The sequence below is a fragment of the Mauremys reevesii genome, linkage group 3 (assembly GCF_016161935.1).
Source record: "Mauremys reevesii isolate NIE-2019 linkage group 3, ASM1616193v1, whole genome shotgun sequence".
NCBI classification, from domain to species: Eukaryota; Metazoa; Chordata; order Testudines; family Geoemydidae; genus Mauremys; species Mauremys reevesii.
This window is the reverse complement of record NC_052625.1, coordinates 115476386-115493300: the sequence shown is the minus strand read 5'-3', so window position 1 is coordinate 115493300 and position 16915 is coordinate 115476386. Positions and strand designations below refer to the sequence as shown.

Here is a 16915-nt window from a genome sequence, read left to right as displayed (position 1 = left end):
GCCTTTAAATTGCACACCAGGGTTTTATTGAATATAATTTGCTAGCAAATTTATATGAGCCGAATATATTGCATTTTATCCGCAATTATGAGCAATAAACTTGATGGGGCTTTACTTTTCATTTTCCTCTGGCAAGCAGAGGAAGCATGAGTTTATCCTGAATTTGGAGTGGAGTTTCTTAGGAATACACGTGTACAGCTTAAAAAAAAATCAAAGGGCAAAGAGTGAAGGCTGAAAGGCAGAGGTGCCATTTTGGAAAAGTTTTTATGGCGAGTAAGATGCACCTCCAGTGCTCCAAGAGGGTAAAAAGCACTTGGGACGTGAATGAAGCCAATGACTCCTACTGACTTAAATGGGCTTTGGATCAGGACTTTGTAAGGTAAGCCAGGGATAACCTGTCTCAAGGCAGCTTTCTGAAAATACATCCCAGTTGGTGCAACCTGGTGTATTCCAAAAGTGTGTTTGGGGGGGGGGGGAGGGATTGCCTTTCTGTGCTATTTTTATTGTATCTAAATTGTGCTTATTTTTGTGGGCCTTATTTTCTAAGTATTTTTCCTATAGACACAAAATGAGAGAAAAGTCAGAATAGTATCAAGTTCTTTGAGACAGGACTGTCTTCTAATAGATGTCTGTAAAGTGCCTGGCACACTAAGGCCCTGATTCTCTACTGAGGTCGCTAATCACTATTATAATACATATAAATAATGGCCAAGATTTTCAAAAGTTATTTCCTTAAAGTTAGTTTTCTAAATCCTTATTTAGGTACCTAAAAGGAAGTGGCACAATCTTCAACAATGCTCAGTGGCCAATGACGCCAATGGGAGCTGCTTCGCGCTTTTGAAAGTTTAGGTGCCCAACTTAAGGCACCCACTTCTGAAAATCAGAGTGAGATCGTCACACCCACTCCAGAAACTTATACCAGGTGAACGGCTGCAGTGGCATAAATCACATGGAGCATTATCATTATTACTAAGAGTAGAAGTGTTGCGGTAGCCCTAGGAGCCCCGGTCATGGACCAGGACCCCATTGTGCTAGGGCTGTGTAATCTCACAGTCTTCTACTGGAGAAGCTTGGAGGAGATATCAGAATGAATCGATAGTCAGGACAGATTAAACTATGTTAGATGTAATTGTGGTTTACAAGGCACATTCCAATGAATATAGAGTAGCTTGTTTGCTTCTTATAATTTACTCTATCGGTCTTGTGTGTCCATATCATGCTTTTGGCAGTGGCCAATGTCAATTTAAAAAGACTGAAAAGAAAATGAGAAACCAAAGCGTGGAGTGGCAAAACTGAAGGGACTTCTACAGTTTTCATTCTGACCTTGTTCAGAGAAACTCCCCTTGCTTTTGCTGAAAGTTTGCCCTAGCAAACAATGAGAGGAAAAGTGAAGCTATGGGGATAATTCCCTTTGATCCTATGAATGAAATGTCCCCTCCATGCTCTGATTACCCACTGTCCTGTGTGGCTGTCAAACTTCCCCTTTTAAAGCACCTCTTGTAGGTCTTGGATGCTGCACTTTGAGCATGGGAGGGCTGGGGTATACACTCATTATGTCCAACACTCAGAAACAATTCTGCCAAAACGCTACAGTAGAACCTCAGAGTTACAAAGACCAGAATTATGAACTGACCAGTCAACCACACACCTCATCTGGAACTGGAAGTACACAATCAGGCAGCAGCAGAGGTGCACACAAGAGCAAATACAGTTCAGTACGGTGTTAAATGTAAACTACTAAAAAAAATGGAAAAGCAGCATTTTCTTCTGCATAGTAAAGTTTCAAAGCTGTATTAAATCAGTGTTCAGTTGTAAACTTTTGAAAGAACAGCCCTTATGTTTTGTTCAGATTTATGAACATTTCAGCATTACGAACAACCTCCATTCCTGAGGTGTCCATAACTCTGAGGTTCTATTGTAATAATATCTCTATCTCAAATATTTTAAAGGCTTCCATTTCAGTGATATCTGAGTGCCTCACAGAACTGGCATGAGGTAGGGTAGTATAATTGTTCTCATCTTACAGATGGGAAAATGAGGCAAAGAGATACTAGGTGACTTGCTCAAGGTCAGGATGGCTGTGCTAGAGCAGGGAATTGAAGCTAGGTCTCCCAGATCCTAGGCTAGCACCGTAACCACTGGAACATCCTTCATTTGATCTGTTGTCCTTTTCCTGGGCTCCTGCTGCACAGTTGAATCCTTTTTCAAAATCTACATGGGCCCCTTTAGCCACTGCAGTGGCACAGCATTTTGAGCAGGATTGACTTAGCCCCTGGCAGATCCTCATGTGTTTCTCAGAAAACCCAGTGAGCTTGGTGGCTGACTTACTTCTTCTGTGCAGGGGTTCACAAAAGGAGGCAAATGTCCCTCTATCCTGAGGCAAGAACTTGGAGGAAACTTTAGAAGGGAAACCTCATGGCTTTTTTCCTCCCTCATTAGCCCCTCGCTCAGGTTTTGCTGCAGGGTGGGACAATCAGGCCAGGAGGGGGACCTTGGAGTTTTACTGCATTCAAAGATCATTAAGGTTGTGATTTAAAATGGTCAGATCAAAAGGAAATTCAGAGTTAAGGCCAACATGCTCTTTCTGCTATTTTTCCCACAACAGCATGAGTAAAGGGTGGGGTCTCTGCATTTACATTGAATTTCCTGACTGGCTTGCGCCCATTTTGTGTCTCAGACTTAATGTTATTGAAACATTCTATAGCCTTTGTGTTTAATGTATACAAAGTGGTGAGTGCCAGGGCCATAACAGTGAAATATGACTTTCTTAATGAAATTTCAGTCCCAGCTCATTTCACTTCTGACACTGAGGTGATTGCAAATAAACACTTTCCATAAGAGTCATTTAAATGGCTGCATAAGCAATCTATCAACTACTATAACGCTTAAATAAATAAAAAAAGGAGTAATTCAAGTACAGTATATTACTGCCTGTGGCTTTGTTCCCAATAACCTTTCCCCCCACCCCTTGTCTTTCTAATAGTCAGATTCCCACTGGCAGAAAACAAATCTTTCTCCAAGTTGGAGAATTTTATCAGATTTATCTCTGAATGTCAGCTCAATGTGTAGGAAACAAATGGAGTCAGCAGCATGATTTAAATGAGAAGTCTAACAATTTACAGTCTCCTCTGGCTTCTCATAAACCTTATTAATGTTTGGCATCAGGTACCAAGGAACTATAAATAACATTCCAAAAAGAACATTTATATCTGCTTAGCCTCTCGTTATATGTCCTCAACACAGCTTAAATAATGTCAGTAATACCTTCATCATGAGCAGGAAATGAAAAAGTGACCCCATACATGTTTTGTCTTTTAATCAAATATTATTTTCTCCTTAGAACTCTGGGGCTGTTTTTTAGGTTTAATTCATTCAAAACGTATGTCTGCAATTTCCACTTGTTTCTCTCAATCCGAGTAGGTTATAAAACCCTTAAAGCTGAATCTAGCACCATGATTTCTTCACTTGTCCTCCTCTACTCACAGTCCCGGCCCCCCATATAAACTTTGGTGCTGCTGTAGGTCTAATTCTCCTCTTGGATACATATGCAAGTGGAACTCATTGACTTGAATGGGAGCTGTATGCTTGCAGCGATGGGGGAAATTTGCCCCCAAGTGTCCTAAACTCAGGTATAAACTCAGTGGAGAAGAAGAGGAGAAATATTTACACACACCCATACACTGCCCCACTCCATCAATACACTCTGTTTAATCTTCTCCCTTTCTCTCCTTTTCCAACTCTTGTCTTTGTGCCCCATGTACTTGGAACAGCCTTGCTTTCTTGCCGGGTACTAAAAATCCACCCCCTCTCCTCCTTCAAACATCTTTCAGCTCACATGGCCTTGCAGTGCTGATCTCCATTCTGACGCTGTCTGCCCCCAATCTCATGCCTGATCCTTATCATTTTGATTCTCTCTCTCTCTAAGTTAGAATATCAGCTTTTCAGGGCATGGACCTGGTATTTCTAAGGGGTTATAAAGCACTTTCGGCAACTATGGTGCTATGTAAGTAATAAATAGACATTTAGATTCTACAAACCAAATTCTTCCCTTGGATGCATGTTCATGGATCCTATTTAAATCAACGGGAGCTGCATAATTATATACAAGGAAAGGTTTTGGCTCCTTGTGTGTGTATGTGCGTATATATCTATATCTATAGATATACAGATATATATATACATATACATATATATAGATATATGAATGATGCATTGCGACAGACACAGACAAACAGAGAAATGCCATATTGAGTTCAGTGTAGAGCCGTTCTTCGTTCAGACACTGAAATCAGGGCACATGCTGTGACAGTCACAGTTGGAACTTAATCATATTGTTGATACACATCAGTGAACAAGCAAAGAAACAGTTACAAAAATAGAAAGGGTTAGAAACAATGAAAGATATGCATCACATACAAAACAAGGACAAACAGACTAAAACAAGAACCAGAACAGTGGTCTACAAAGTAGGGCAAGCAATTAATGTATTGTGGAAAAAAACATGAGAGGCGTATAGTGCCACATGTGCTTACCTCAAGAAAAGAAATCATTTTCAAGGTATGCAGATGGTGACAGAGAGAGTCCTATAATGTATACCAAGGGGAGAGTGACAACGATACCTACTCAGATACGTTTGTCTTCCACCACTACTCACCGTGCTGGGGCTGTGAAGAACAAATGGACAACGTGATCTGAACAACTTCAAGTATCACCACAACACCCAGCTCAGACATTCAAATGTGAAATTGATAGTGGCTATACCTGCAAAATTGTATAAGATAAATCCTCCAACCTGCTGAAAAGCAACTCCTGGGTAACATGCTACAGTGGCACATTAGGTTGCTCCTTGGGATGAGGCACATTGATGTATCTGTAAAAGGGTGAACTCCACAAACTAGACTTTGCAATAATTGATATGTCACAAGTGCCATCTCCTGGGACCTTATTAATTATTGACATATATGCAGCTATAGAATGCTTTCACAACAGGGGCTTAAAGTCTATCTTTGCACCTCACTGAGATCTAAGAGAGATGTCCAAGAGAGAAGAACAATGTTGTACTCCCAAGGGTTTGCACCTTACAGTACAGTACCATATAACTGGGAGTCACCAGGTGCATTACAAATACTAATCAGTCACTTAATTGCCAGGGCTGCCCCTGTCAGTCCTGCAATCCTTTGATCTTGCCTCTTTTATCCGGCAGCTCTCCAAGCCATCCAGTCCAGCCTGCTAGTCCTATCTCCTATCACAACCCTTCCTCTTCATAGCTCCTCCCACAGCTCAGTGCCCCACAACCAAATCTGCTGGCCACTACAACCAACCGCCTCCTTTGGCTTGCTCTTCTTTCTTGTTCTGACATCATTAGCCTCTTATGCCATTTCACTTCCCCCCACTCCAAACTTTCTCTCTACTCATTCCTCAGAAATTTCTACTTTATCCTTCACCTGGCTCCACTCAAGCTTCCCACCCTGCCTCCTGGCTGCTATGCCAAATGAGTCTCTCCCTCAACTGCCATTCCACCCACCATCCCAAACTCCTTACAGCTCCATTGGTCAGCTGAAATCTCAGGTGAGATTCTATTTTTAAGGTTTTGAGGAAGTTACCTTAAGGGGCTGACACTGATTTTATTTGCTTTTTAACCAAGATTCCAACATAACACTTAGAACTTGTGTACAGAAGCCTCTTCAGAAGATATAATGCCAAGAGCATAAAAAAGTACAGACAAAAATAAAACACACAAATATTAACAAAAATGATACAAATATTTAAAAGTAGAGGTGGCAGTTAGATTTAGCCCTTAAAGGTTTCAGCTGTGTTTAAAAGCAGAAATATTTGACATACAGTAGTGGAATAGCTGGAGGTAAATTAATGCCAAGAATAACTACCCATAAAACCAACTCTTTTGACCCGCAGTAGTCAACTGAAGGAAAAATAAGACCATTAGCCTGAGTGGGTAGACAATAATTAGGGGCTGTTCTACTGAGGGAGTTTTCCAGATAATACACAAGGCTTATGAAGACATTTAGAAGCCTCTGTAATAAATTATATTCTCTTCTGGGCTTTGAGAGATTTAGTCATTTTTTCATTTTAAACAAGATACCACAATAGGGTTCTCTGTCAGATCTAAGAATTAAAAAACCCAAGCAAAACACCAGTTTTATTATATCATGTGATTTTAAAATATGCTCCAGGCTTCTATTGAATATTAAATCACCATAATAAAAAAGAATAATAATTGCACCCTATTTATGGAAATACATGAGAGCATCATTAGAAATCTCTTTGGAAACAACACCAATAACTTGGTGGTGGAAAAATGTGTTACTGTGAAACACTGTAAATATTAAGTAAGATTCTTTGTGTTCCATATGGAAGGTGTAAAGGTGGTTATTTCTTGGAAGATTCCTATGGATGCCTTCAATTTGAGGGAGGTGTGGGGAGAGAAGGGGCTTTGTCACAGCTACTGTTTGTTTTGTAAAAGTTTGTTTCCCCAGGATTTTATCCTTATTGGCAGCAACTGTTTTAGAAAATGCCTTCAATGCATTTAATTAAGCTACATGGCCCTAGTAGCAGTGGCAGAGTTTGTTATCAATATACAAATAAGGTTCAGAGTGCAGACATAGGGTAAAATGTTCAAAAGTGTCCAAATTCCATTTTCAGAAGTGTCTTAGGCGCCCAAGTCCCACTGTAAGTCAATGAGGTTTAGGAGCCTAAGTACCTAAGTAATTTTGAAAATTTTACCCATGATCAGTAAAGCTCATAGTTATGTATCACCATTGGGTCTCAGGACCTTGATTTAAGGAGCTCCCAGAAACTAGGAATACAGCAGTGACCAGTCTGCCAGATGTAAAAGATTCACTGTACCTATTAGCTGCATATCATCAGATATGTTTGACAGAGTGTCAAGGTTACACAGCATTTATATGATATCTGGAGGATTGTCTTGATGTACATATATGAACTTTGGACTTGCTTTGGCAGCTTGTGTGTTAAACATGGGAGGCATTTAATTTTTATGGAGATTATTATTTGTATTATCATAGTGTCTAGCAACCCCAGTCAAGGCTCATTGTGCTAGGCACAGTACATACAAATAGTAAAGAGGACAGTCCCTGCCTCAGGGAGCTCAGAATCTACGTATCAGACAGTGAAAAGATGAGGTAATAGAATGAACAGAGTATTGCAGAAAAACAGAAGTCACAGCTCTCCACTTGCCTGTAGTGATTTGTAGACATCACAGCAGAAGTAAGTTTTAAGAAGAGATTTAAAAGAAGATAAAAGTGGCTGCTTTACAGATTTTGATGGGGAGATTTTTCCATTTTCCTCTCAACTTTTTCTGCACTCCTTAGTCCCTCACTTTTTCAGTTCCTCTTTGGAAAAAATCTTTCCCTCCATTAGAGTTCAGGGCTGCTCCAGGTACACTGTATCCAATATAGCCATACTATATCTCTCTGTCTAGGTACTTGTACGACCCTATCATGATAGTATTTGAGCACCTTCTCAGTCTTTGCTGTATTTATCCTCATAACACCCCTAAGAGGTAGGGCAGTGCTATTATCTCCATTTTGCAGATGGGGAACTGAGACATAGAGAAGGTCAGTGATTTGCCCATGGTCATAGAGTCTATACTGGGACAGGAAACTGAACCAGAGTCTGTGGAGCCCCAGACTAGAGCCCAATCACTGGGCCACCCTTCCTTTCCCTAGTCATTGGGATCCGCATAGTTGAAAGGATGTGCATGAATTTCAGAATCTGGGTTGTGAGATAACAGTGACAAGAAATGGAAGTTGCAGTGGTTAATCTGGAAAGTGTGTGTTTTTGTTTTGAAGAACCTTCTTCCCTGATCTACCTAGGTATTCATACAAGGGTTATCAGCATTCTATCTGAGCACTTTGTCCTACAGCATGGACATTGCCACACCTCCATATTTGACCATTTTTAAAGCATTTAATTATTTCAGTTTTTAGAATGTTCCAGTTGGTTACAGTGAGTAATCACAGCATTTGCTTTGAAATACAAAGACCAATGTTTGAAAAGCATTCATGAGAGAATTCTAAAATCCCCAGAACATTAATTGTTTTAACAGCATCATTGCCAGGTATGATGGCAAGCATTAATTTTTTTCTGCCAATAGAATTATATAACCTCCTCACATTTTATTTTGTAATTTGGCTTATGCTCCATATTGAAATGGTCCATAAACCACTCATTCTACGTAAAAAGATTTTTTCCCTATATGTAATATGGCACTTTATGTAATAGACATTGCCAGAATATAGAACATAAGAACGGCCATACTGGAGTCAGAACAAAGGTCCATCTAGCCCATTATTTTGTCTTCCAATAGCGGCCAATGCCAGGTGCTTCAGAGGGAATTAACAGAATAGTTAATCATCAAGTGTTCCATCCCTTGTCAAAAGATAGGGCTAGAGTTTCAAAAAATGGCCTTTGTTTGTGTGCACAAAGTTGTCTGATGTTAATTTTTTTGTGCATGTATGCATCCAAATGATATAATTCACTTGCACTAAAATATATACATAGATTTTACACCTATGACATGCTATGACACTGATGTTGTAAATTTTTATGTATCTGTGACATTCCCCAGGGTGCAACTTGAACTGCTGAGTCCCCTTTGCTCTCCAGCTTGGGATACCTTTTACACTGCTTTGCTAGTGAGTAGCAAACTCTTCCAGGTTCTGGTCACTCTCAGCCACCAGCATGCAAAGTCACTCCCAGCTGAGTACATGAATGCTATCCCCAGCCAACCAGGAATCACATAGAGGGTGATACCCACATATCCCTCAGTCCTAGACTTGCACCTCAGAAATGTGCTTCTTGTACTACTATGAACCATACAAGCTCATAATTAGTCTGTCATTCCAACAATGAGTAATGAATATATGCCAGCCTTGTTGTCTCAAGTGGAGGTTTCCCAAAGACTTAAATTAAACACATTAGTTTAGATAAAACAATAAAATAAGTTTATTAATGACAGAAAGACAGATTTTACGTGATTATAAGTGGTAAGGCCTAAAAGTCAGAATTGGTTTCAAAAGAGATAAAAAGATAAAACTGCAAGTTAATTCCTAAACTTTACCGTGCTAAATAAGATTTGAAGCAAGCATCATTCTCACCACACTAGATGCTGCAGGCAATTCTCAGCTCACAGTTCATAGGCTGGATTTCCTTTCAGCCTCCCCTTTGTTCAGTATTCTTCAGATATCCATGAGAGGAAAGGAAAGGGTCCCATGGAAGAAACTTTCCTTTATTTTTAACCCCACTTGATCTCTTTGAGGATTCCCCCTCTCCCCCCCCCCCGCTGGGGTGTAGATAAACAGTCCCCTAAGTACATGAGATTCACATGTAAGATTCTTGCTTACATTTCCCCATTGCTGTAGAATGGCTGTTTAAGTGAGTGATAGCCTACTTGACTTTGTTGATACCTGTCTAGGGTTGCCAGTGTGTCTTTGTCTCAGAAAAACTAGTTTGTGGGCATTACCCAGAACTACAACAAATGTCAGTAACAATCGTATTGCAAAATCTCATAATTGTATATGCAGCGATGTTACACGCATCTTAATAGGACAATGATGCTCAGCAGATTATGAGTTTTCAAATGATACCTCACAAAGCATAGTTTGTACAAAATGTATCATAGCCATATAAAAGTGGTGAACACGGGATATAGGGTGTCACATGGGGTACAAGGTGTCTCCGTATCTTTATGGGTTTGCTAGTGATTGTATTCCTGGCTAAATGGATAAGGTAAGGAATGCTTCCTTAAGGAATTAAAGGCATTGGAGGATTGTGATGATTTGGGGGTTTTGTCTGTGCAACCTATGGAGCTTGATTGGTATTATGAAGTTGTTACTATGAAATTGCTGTATCATGAATGTTCCTCTGTTTATGTATCCATGATAAGCTAGCAGAGCTGTCACATCTCTGCCAAACCAGGGACTATGGTGAGTCATTAGAACTGAATGACTGCCTATTCAAGACAAATTACCATTGGTTTGCTTGAGATGGAAGAAGTTTCATTTTCCTCCTGCCAGAAGGTAGGAGGAAGTGGAGAGCCGTTACTCAAACAGGAAAAAGAGAAAACTGACCAAAGCAAAAGGTTATAAAAGGACTCACAGAGAGCCACATCAGAAGTTTTGGGCAGGAGAGAGGAAGGGGACAGGAAGGGATGGACTGATTAAGGTCAGCTTGCTTCCTCTGACATAGGGAGAGAGCTTTATGTTTCAGAAGTCAGACAGCTGTAGGGGAAAGATCCTGGATCCCACAGAGGACTCTGCCCCCAGCCCAAAGAATGCCTTGGAGTGGTGAGGAAACTGAGGCAGGGAATTGTGTGTAGAATTTATTATCTTTGTATGGATCTTTGTATTTCTTGTGTGATCAAGTAAAGAGCAATAATGTGTTAGACTTCTGTGCAAGGTATCGGTATATGCTACACCTACCACATGGCCCCTTGACAAGATAAACCAGAAGGCTCACACCTTTGGTGGTTTTCTGGGAGAAGGTCTGTTTAAGCTACAAAGGAGTCTGAGGAGTCAGCTCTCATTCTGGGGCTAGGTAGGGAACCATATGGTCTAAGCTCTCAGGGTGGGATACTAGCTAGAGGGTCTGCTCTCCAAGAATATGCCTAGAGCTGGGTCCCCTCACATTAGTCTGGTGAGCTGTCAGCAGGGGCTGCCCAACCGCATCTGTGACAGGGATAATGAATGCAAATCCCCAGTGGTGAACCAATGCATGTAACAAGTCCTTTGAAGTTTCATCCCCCTGGGGAAATGCATGCAGGCTGGTTTGACCTGGTTCAAAAGCCTTAGGAGACGAAGGGCTTGAAACTGTCTTCTCCCTCCCCAGGTCAGAAGCTGTTGTTTTATACATTCTCCATTTGAAAACGGACAGGTTTCCACCTGCAGAGGACCTGAAGTGCTTTAAATTTGCCAGGGTCACCGTGTGGAAGATTGCTGCTCACCTGGTAAGTTAGGCAGACACATAAACTGTCTATTATTTTAAGCTATGTTTCTCTGGAATGTTTTTATTCTGAATAAACAGTATTTTGCTTTATGAGAGATGGTCACTAGTTAAACCCTGTCATTTTGTCAGCCAACCAGGATGAGGGTGGTCTAGTCTAGTGGCTGGAGCAGGCAGCAGATCTAGTACCCGGGGTCACAACTTTAGTCAGTTGTCAGGAGCTAAAGTCAAGGATCCAACTGGAAGGCCGAAACTGGGTACCAGAGTCAAGGGTTGAGCTGGAGTCCATTGTCAGGAGACGGAGGCAAGGATCAAACCGGAGGGAAGGGACTGGTGCAAGCAGGGTATCAGGCAAGAAGAGGTTCTAGGCAGGGGCAGGACAGAGGGAAGGCTGTAGCAGCAGAAAGCAGGTAATGCAGGAGCAGGCACAGTGGTAGGCATGAGCACTGAGAAACCAGCAACTTGTTGCAGCTGTTGGTTTAAGAGCCAGCCTGCTGGCCCCTGCAGCCAATCAGCTTGTGTTGCTATTCAGGCAGCCTGCTGTGCTGATGAGGCTGCCTGGAGACTAGCTATGCTGCAGGCTCCTGATTCCTGACACATTCTTCCTGAGGGAACAGAACTATGGGTGCTGAACTGAAGTCTGACCTGCTGATGGGGTCCCAGTGAATTGCAGGAGTCTGCAGCCTAAGGCCCTGGTCTGGAGGGAGTCAATCACAGGATTCTGCCCTGAGAAGGGTGACAGCTGGTGGCCTGCGACTTAAGTGAGATGCCCTCAAAGAAGCCATGAGGGGGTCAGAGTGCTCTATCTGTACTCTGTCACTCATTTATGCACAAAAACGGCATATGCATGTGATTTGTGCAGGCTAAGCTGTGTGCATACAAATGAAAGCCTGCCTAAGACACCTTTGAAAATGTGGTTCTTAAAAGTATATAATTTATGTTGGGTTAATTTCCTTTCAAAAGTATACATAGTATATGGCACATGTATGTCTCACTTCAACAGACTACTTAAGCATGCGCCTGACTTTAAGCATGTATTGAAGTTCATGGGACTATTTACTTGTTTAAGTACCTTTCTGAATCCGGGTCTCAATCTTCAGCGCACTCTGCAGATACTAACAAATTAATCTCCACAAGACCCCAGTGAAGCAGGTAAATACTATTCCCAGTTTAAAAACTGAAGGAGACAAATCCCAGATTTTCATTCATGTCCCTTAATTTGGGGTGCCTCGGTTATCGGGTGACCACTTTGAGTCACCCAAGTGTTAGGTTTTCAGAGAAGCTGAGTACAGTAGAACCTCCGAGTTAGGAACATCTCGGGAATGGAGGTTGTAACTCTGAAATATTCGCAACTCTGAACAAAATGTTATAGTTGTTGTTTCAGAAGTTTACAACTGAACATTGACTTACTGCAGCTTTGAAATTTTACCGTGCAGAAGAAAAATGCTGCTTTCCCTTAATTTTTTTAGTTGTTTATATGTTTAACATAGTATTGTACTGTATTTTTTTTTCCATCTCTGCTGCTGCCTGATTGCATCCTTCCAGTTCCAAATGAGGTATGTGGTTGACTGGTCAGTTTGTAACTCTGGTGTTCGTAACTTTGAGTTCTACTGTATTGGCAGCTCCTATTCAGTTCAGCTGGAGTATGGGTGATTAGGCCCAAGACATCTGAAATTGGGCATCCACAAATTAAGCACCCCAAACTAGTGACTGCTTATAAAAGTGTTAGTCTAAGTGACTTGTCAAGGCTACACTGTGAGTCAATGGGCAGAGCCAGCTTAGAACTCAGGAGTTCTTCATTCCGTGTTGCCTCTTCTAAACCACACTGATTCTCTTGGACTAAATGTAAAGTGAACTGCCAAGAACGTGCACTCATGTCATATGCTAGAAACACCGCAAAGCTTTGTTGGCCATATAAAACTTTTTGCACACTGGGACAATAACTTCTTAAAAACCAAATAAATATTTTGATCTAAAGCAACCAGGCTCCATTAAAGACAAATACTCACTCATTTTACATAACAGCCATTTTGGAAGTATAGGAGTACAAAGGAGCATGATACATGCCCCCTTCCCTTGCCTAGATCTATTGGGTTTTCAAAGTGAGCGATGAAATCCCCTTTCTGGACTGAAATCTCTGATGCCAAGTTTCTAAGCCCAGAGGAAATGTCCTTGCCAATGATATAAACCTTTACAAATAAGGGTATATAACAGAAAGCCAGCCCCTCCCCCGCCACCTCCACCCCCAGGATTAGGGAGCCACTACTGCAGAGCACATAATTATAGGTCTGTCAGGCTTTCCCTCATATCCTCCTATTCTCAGAGAGTTATAACTTCAATGCGCCTTTTCCCAACCCCTCCCTAAAACACCTCCTCTACTCGGCAGCCACAGCTTTTTTACATGTGTATTGTTAACTTTTAAAAGTTGTCAATATAAACAATGTTAAATGTTAAGTTTGGAATTATTAACAAAATGAATAAAATGAAAAGTGAATGAAAAGCTAAGCAAGCACTGATTTGGGCACCTGGGGTGGTGATGGTGGTGGGGGGAGAGACAGTGAGGAAGGCCAAGGAAGAACTGGCAGAAAACAGAGATGAGAGTTAGTGAATGGGCTGGCATCACCTGCGAAGAAGTACCACAACTAGCAAGTGACCATAATCAGTGAAGGAATGGGAATCAGTGATGTATCAGCAGCACCGGAGGAACTCAAGTAAGGTAAAAACAAATGAAGAGACCCAGGGCATAAAGAGAGTCTGGGATGAGAGAGGAGGCAAGGGACCAAGGACTATTATTATTGATTATTTGTATTACTGTATCATCTATGAGCACCAGTAATAGCCGAGGGGCCTATTGTGCTAGGCATTGTACAAACACAAAACGAAAAGACATTCCCTGCCCTAAAGAGTTTACAGTTGAAGTATAAGACAAGAGACAACAGACTGATATAGACCAGTGGTTCCCAAACTTTAACAACCTGTGAACCCCTTTCACTAAAATGGCAAGTCTCGTGACATGCTTATTACACATTATTATTCATTATTATCATTACAGTATTTTTATTACATTATGAAAACGGCAACACTCTTCCAAGATCTCACTTTTGTAGCTTGTATCACTTTGAATAAGCCTATTATAAGACAAGGCTCCTATGTTTCATCAAGGAGTATCAGAGGTGAAACAGCATGAAAGTATTTAAGAAGCCAACTCAGAGAGTTCCACCTACACAAGCATTCAGGTCTTGAGCAGTCCAGACAAACAGCACACATTACAACAAAGCTTAAACTTTCATAGATTCATAGATTCTAGGACTAGAAGGGACCTCGAGAGGTCATCGAGTCCAGTCCCCTGCCCTCATGGCAGGACCAAATACTGTCTAGACCATCCCTGATAGACATTTATCTAACCTACTCTTAAATATCTCCAGAGATGGAGATTCCACAACCTCCCTAGGCAATTTATTCCAGTGTTTAACCACCCTGACAGTTAGGAACTTTTTCCTAATGCCAACCTAAATCTCTCTTGCTGCAGTTTAAGCCCATTGCTTCTTGTTCTATCCTTAGAGGCTAAGGTGAACAAGTTTTCTCCCTCGTCCTGATGATACCCTTTTAGATACCTGAAAACTGCTATCATGTCCCCTCTCTGTCTTCTCTTTTCCAAACTAAACAAACCCAATTCTTTCAGCCTTCCTTCATAGGTCATGTTCTCTAGACCTTTAATCATTCTTGTTGCCCTTCTCTGGACCCTCTCCAATTTCTCCACATCTTTCTTGAAATGCGGTGCCCAGAACTGGACACAATACTCCAGTTGAGGCCTGACCAGCGCAGAGTAGAGCGGAAGAATGACTTCTCCTGTCTTGCTCACAACACACCTGTTAATGCATCCCAGAATCACGTTTGCTTTTTTTGCAACAGCATCACACTGTTGACTCATATTTAGCTTGTGGTCCACTATAACCCCTAGATCCCTTTCTGCCGTACTCCTTCCTAGACAGTCTCTTCCCATTTTGTATGTGTGAAACTGATTTTTCTTTCCTAAGTGGAGCACTTTGCATTTGTCTTTGTTAAACTTCATCCTGTTTACCTCAGACCATTTCTCCAATTTGTCCAGATGATTTTGAATTATGACCCTGTCCTCCAAAGCAGTTGCAATCCCTCCCAGTTTGGTATCATCTGCAAACTTAATAAGTGTACTTTCTATGCCAATATCTAAGTCATTGATGAAGATATTGAACAGAGCCGGTCCCAACTTGCTCTTCATCATAATTTTAAAACAATACTAGCTGCCTATTTAATTTTAAAAACAGCAAAAAATATCCACCACCCTTTCTATTGCTTATAAGGAGTCTTGAAGTTTAAATCTCCTCAGTGTGATAGATGTGCTTGCTTTGATCTGCTTAGATCTTGGAAGTCCAGGGCCTCTGGGCTGCTGGCCCTGTGCTCCCTAGGAACAGCTCTGTTTGCCATTGGGGAATTTTTCCCTGAGAACCCCCTGTAACATTTCATGAACCCCCAGGGGTTCACAAACCCCAGTTTGGGAACCACTGATATAGACAGAACCACACTGGGGGCGCACAAGGAAACAATGAGACACTACTGACCACAGCAGGATCCATAGTGCTCTCAGCACACTAGCTGCCTACATGTTGTCAGTTTTTGTGTGTAGGCATCATAGCAAAGGAGTGCAAAGCAGGCAGGGCTGACCCCCAGCCCGCACTTATGCCCTGGTTCTCTCTAGCCCCATCTATTTTTAACATGCTTATAAACTGAGGCTGCATTCCTGCAGATTGTTGCATGTGTGGCTCTGCTGGCTCAGTGGGGATGCAAAATCGCAGTCTGTTTTTTTTCTTTTTTAAGGAAAAAATCAGCATGTATAATTTTATATATTACACTTGCAAATATATAAAAAAATGATCAGGGCAGGGGAGAACAGTGGTAAGAAGGGGACAGGAGGTTGTGGGAATGAATCTAAGGGTATGTCTACATTGTAAAAAAAAAAATCTGCAGCTGGCCCATGTGCATTGACTCAGGCTGTCAGGGCTTGGACTGCAGGACCGTTTAATTGCAGTGTAACCTTCTGGGCTTGTTTCAGAGTAGCAGCCGTGTTAGTCTGTATCTGCAAAAAGAACAGGAGTACTTGTGGCACCTTAGAGACTAACAAATTTATTTCAGCATGAGCTTTCGTGAGCTGCAGCTCACTTCTTCGGATGCATAGAATGGAACACACAGACAGGGGATATTTATACATACAGAGAACATGAAAAGGTGGAAGTATGCATACCAACAGGAAGAGTCTAATCAGTTGAGATGAGCTATCATCTATGAGCTATAGCTCATCTCAATTGATTAGACTCTTCCTGTTGTTATGCATACTTCCACCTTTTCATGTTCTCTGTATGTATAAATATCTCCTGTCTGTGTGTTCCATTCTATGCATCCGAAGAAGTGAGCTGCAGCTCACGAAAGCTCATGCTTAAATAAATTTGTTAGTCTTTAAGGTGCCACAAGTACTCCTGTTCTTTCTTCTGGGCTTGGGCTGCAGCCTGAGCTCTGGGACCCTCCCACTTCACAAGGTCCTAGAGCCTGGGCTTCAGTCTGAGCTGGGAAGTCTACAGTGCTGTTAAACAGTCCCACAGCCTGAGCCCCGTGAGCCTGGGTCAGCTGACATGGGTCAGTTACAGAGGTCTAATTGCAGTGTAGACATACCCTAAGAAACACAGCTAAATTAGAAGGGGACTGTGCATAGCCGCAGCGGGGCTCTGCAAGTTCCAGCACTGACACGGGCATCATTAACAGAGGGGGAACATTCACGTGGCAGTGCAAGTAAATGTTTAGAAGTGCTAATTTTGAACTAGCAGATGAAAACTGTAATTTTGAGCTGTGAAATTTTCCAAAAAATTTCTTCTCTTAAGTTGCGTTACACATGAAACTATCCAAT

The 16915-nt window shown here is 41.6% G+C and overlaps 1 long non-coding RNA gene across 1 annotated transcript in view; it reads left to right on the top strand.

Moving 5' to 3' along the window:
• The first annotated feature begins 10882 nt into the window (after window positions 1–10882).
• Window positions 10883–16915, top strand: part of LOC120401763 — a 43529-nt gene continuing 37496 nt past the window's right edge. The window contains exon 1 of the long non-coding RNA XR_005596718.1: window positions 10883–10984. This is a non-coding gene — a long non-coding RNA (uncharacterized LOC120401763). The remainder of the gene's footprint in view (window positions 10985–16915) is intronic.